The sequence below is a fragment of the Salmo salar genome, chromosome 13, assembly GCF_965601325.2.
Source record: "Salmo salar chromosome 13, fSalSal1, whole genome shotgun sequence".
Lineage (NCBI taxonomy): Eukaryota > Metazoa > Chordata > Actinopteri > Salmoniformes > Salmonidae > Salmo > Salmo salar.
Genome location: NC_138303.1, coordinates 18,950,421 through 18,955,000, shown reverse-complemented (window position 1 = coordinate 18,955,000; position 4,580 = coordinate 18,950,421). Strand labels below are relative to the sequence as shown.

Sequence of the window (4,580 nt, the reverse complement as noted above, 5' to 3'; positions counted from 1 at the left end):
TAGAGAACGGTCATGTTTAAAGTGACGGAGGGAGGGATGAGGGGGGTGGGGAATGAGAGCCTCTGCATCCCCAGGCTAGAGAACGGTCATGTTTAAAGTGAGGGAGGGAGGGATGAGGGGGGTGGGGAATGAGAGCCTCTGCACCACCAGGATAGAGAACTGGCATGTTGAAAGTGAGGGAGGGAGTGGATGAGGGGGGTGGGGAACGCGAGCCTCTGCACCCCAGGATAGACCCTAACCCTAGACTGAGCTGTAGAACTCTGCATTTTTCATATTGCACCCTAACCATAAGCCCTAACCTTGACTCCCAACCAACAACTCAACCTCTAATCTTAACCAACACCTCAACCCCTAACCCCAACCAACACCTCAACCCCTAACCCCAACCAACACCTCAACCCCTAACCTTAACCAACACCTCAACCCCTAACCTTAACCAACACCTCAACCCCTAACCTTAACCAACACCTCAAGCCCTAACCCCAACCAACACCTCAACCCCTAACCTTAACCAACACCTCAACCCTTAACCTTAACCAACACCTCAAGCCCTAACCCCAACCAACACCTCAACCCCTAACCTTAACCAACACCTCAACCCCTAACCTTAACCAACACCTCAACCCCTAACCTTAACCAACACCTCAACCCCTAACCTTAAACCAACACCTCAACCCCTAACCCCAACCAACACCTCAAGCCCTAACCCTAACCAACACCTCAACACCTAACCCCAACCAACACCTCAACCCCTAACCTTAACCAACACTTCAACCTTTAACCTTAACCAACACCTCAACCCTTAACCTTAACCAACACCTCAAGCCCTAACCTTAACCAACACCTCAACCCTTAACCTTAACCAACACCTCAAGCCTTAACCTTAACCAACACCTCAACCCTTAATCTTAACCAACACCTCAAGTCCTAACCCTAACCAACACCTCAAACCCTAACCTTAACCAACACCTCAACCCCTAACCTTAACCAACACCTCAAGCCCTAACCCCTAACCAACACCTCAAGCCCTAACCCCTAACCCCAACCAACACCTCAAGCCCTAACCTTAACCAACAGTTCAACCTCTAACCTTAACCAACAGCTCAACCCCTAACCCTAACCAACACCTCAAGCCCTAACCCTAACCAACACCTCAAGCCCTAACCCTAACCCTAACCAACACCTCAAGCCCTATCCCCAGCCAATAGCTGAAACATTGACCCCTAGCTAACGACCCTACCGCTGTACGTGTCCATTTCTCTACCCCACACACATGTATGCACGCGCAGATAAACACACGAGCCATAGAATAGTGTCTATAGGATGCTAATCCATTGTTTCCAAATCATATTTGGAATGGAATGGATTACATACTGAGCCTGGAGAATCAGACTATTTAATCCATTGCATGCCCCCCCCTCCCCCTCCCAACACACACATACACACACATGTGTTCATTACAGTGCCCAGACCTGGCACCTGATCCCCAATTCAATTACCTCATCAATCAGTCACTCAGGCAGGTTACGGTACCAATACGGTACCAAGCATACACTAACGACACTAAAGTTATCTTCCTCAAAGTGTACAGTATCTACAGAAGTCAACACTTCAGGGCAGGAATGGGCACTTCACTAGGCCACTATGCTGAAGTGCACACTAGGAAACACTAAGTTACATAATACACAAGAATAGGACAATGCATTATGAATAGATTATTATCAATATGATGTGATGTGATACTGTTATGACACGCTATAGAGATGTACACAACAGAGCAATATACAGGAGGGTTGTTGATGCCCAGGTACACTTCACGCCAGAAGATCACCTCACAGGACAGAGGGGGGTTAAAACAGTGTAAAGAAACCCCTGAACCCCTGACAACCTGGTTGATATGTTCCATTTATAGTTCATTAACATTGAGCTGTTCTTGTTGCACCTGATCTGACCTCTTAGATACTGAATCTAAAACACAACAACGCTCCTCCCACACACACACCCTTATATACACACACACCCTTATACACACACACACACGCACACACACACACACACTCTTATACACACACACACACAGCCTTACACACACACACACACACACACACACAATATAGTTTTGTTTTGTTTCTAATCTGTATATATGACCCTACTTTTCACTCTTTAGTAATAAGGTACAAGCAATGATTTCCCAGAATGCAATTCTCTGTGTCACCGGGCCATGTTCCCGTGGGAAATGCTGGTGATTGACTGAGAACGTGTTGCACATTCCTTAAGCTCAGGACTTATGGGTAGTGTAGTTTTGTGGATCTTGGTGTAAGGTAGTCTTGTTCCCCAGAAGCCAGGAACATGAGGTTAGCTAGGTTATAAGGTAAAGGAAGTGTAGCCTAAATGTTCCCCTTGTAGAGTTTAACATAGGGCAAGCCTGTCTAGGAGGGCCTCTTGGAAAATGGCCCACTACATGCTCTGTGCTCAGACAAGATGTATGGATGACTTTATCATCTACATGATCAATCAGTCAACAGATCAATCATGGATCTGTCTCCCTCCTCTAGTTAGTCTGGGGGTGGGTTAAAGTGCTGTTTAAAGAGAAACCTCCGAATAATAATACCTAACCATTCCCTTTACTTCACTCCCCCCTTTAGAAGCTAAAGCATGTTTGTATGGATATATCATGGGATATATGGACGTCTCATGTTTGTATGGATATATCATGGGATATATGGACGTGTCACGTTTGTGAAATGGCTGCAATTTGAGCCGACAGGAAAGGGCGGAGTCACATAGTGTTTACTGATCAGTGATTGGGAGAACATTGGAAGTGACCTCATTGACTACCCTCTTGCAACCTATCGGCTACTTTTTAGTTAGTTTTAACCCCAGTTTTAGAGCATTTACTCTCTGTTGTCTGCTGTGTTGTGAAGGCACCAGATGAACTAAGACCACTGGACCAAAACACACTGAGGCTGGAATTTAACTTAGATTGAATTCCGCACAGAGGGTCCAAACACGACTGTTTCGTATACAAGTGGTCAGGTTGTGTACAGGTCAGTGAGTCTGTGAGTGGGAGAGTGTGAGCAGGATGAAGTTGTCCCTATACTCTGATCTAGGGTCAGTACTATGTTATGTCTTTCCCCCCTAATGGTTAAAGTCAGGATTTGGAGAGCATAAGCTGATCCTAGATCTGTACCTAAGGGCAACTTCTACTCAGAGTGTGAGAGTATGTAGCATGTACATAGATGATCTGTCAGTCTGTATATAGGCAGTGTACAGGTTTGATACGGCAGCAGACTCAGTCAGGTAACCTTATTTTGAAAACCAGAGCAATATTTCTGTATTGATAATCGGGCCAAGGCTGTAGAGTTCCGGACAGATTCATCCCTTTTTCAGTGATGTAATAAAGTTAGGAGAGTAAATGTTTTCTTTTTAGATTTGAGAGGTTTGATGGAGTATAACGCCTTAGCCTCCCTATCACTGTCTTACTGTGCTTTGGTGACACCTAGTGGTCACACAACATCATCACAGTTTAAGGGGAGTGGAGTTCGTGTGATGTGACGCGAGTGTGTGAGCTTACGAAGAGGTTTGGTGTGTGTGTGCATCACAGAGCTCTTGCTATGATGGGTGAAATAGTTGTGAACACTAAATAAAAATCCTTAGTTTGATGGAGTGTTTTTCTCATGAAATACTTTAAATATTTTGTCTTCCTTTGAAGCCTTCATGCAGTAAGTGTGTGTGGTTTATTACAACCTCCCAGCCTGTCTTTGTGGAGGATTACAGGACAGGATTACACTCCTGTACCAATACTACTGACAGCATCACCGTGAAACACAAGGATTTCCAACATCACCCATGGAGTCCAGTGGAGGCTGCTGAGGGGAGGACGGCTCATAGTAATGTCTGGAATGGAATCAATGGAATGGCACCAACCACATCAAAGACATGGTTTCTATGTGTTTGTTACCGTTCCGTTGACTCCATTCCAGCCATATTTATGAGCTGTCCTCCCCTCAGCAGCCTCCACTGATGGAGTCCTTGTTTGATGTAATTCTGCCTGCCAATGTCACTGAACAGAAGGACATGTGGAGGTCACTAAGGGCCTGTTCAGACTTGAGATAAATAGACTTAACATGGACTTAAGTCAATATATTGTTTTACTTAAGTGCATGTTGATTTAATGTACATTATCTCATAGGGCATTGTAAATGAGCCAGGGATACTTCTTTCAAATACTATTTTCAAATACCTGGGTTAAATGCATGGGAGTATATTTGACTATTTTCAAATACTTTCCAAGTGTATTTCCAAATACATTAAAATGTTCAACTACTTGTCTTTTCAAATAAACAATATCTTAATACTTACTTCAAATGTATGTGAGAGTAACTGAGATATTTGAAATAGTATTTGAACCCAGGTGTTCAGGTATCCATGGTGATGCTGAACTGTACTATGTAATGCCTGTTGGACCAGTTACCCCATTCGTGTTTGTTACCCCTTGACACTGATCTAAGGTCAGTTTTGCAGTTTCCCCGATGGTTAACGTTAGGGGCTCAGGAAGCTACGCTTGCTGATCCTAGATC

At 44.4% G+C, this 4,580-nt stretch overlaps 1 long non-coding RNA gene across 1 annotated transcript; it reads right to left on the bottom strand.

Annotated features, from left to right (window-relative positions):
* Positions 1 to 941: 941 nt before the first annotated feature.
* On the bottom strand, positions 942 to 1,231 carry LOC145860023 (uncharacterized). The gene is made up of 2 exons (XR_014379990.1): positions 1,153 to 1,231; positions 942 to 994 (listed from the first exon to the last, which is right to left on the bottom strand). It is a non-coding gene; the product is annotated as an uncharacterized LOC145860023 (long non-coding RNA).
* Between the last annotated feature and the right edge of the window lie 3,349 nt (positions 1,232 to 4,580).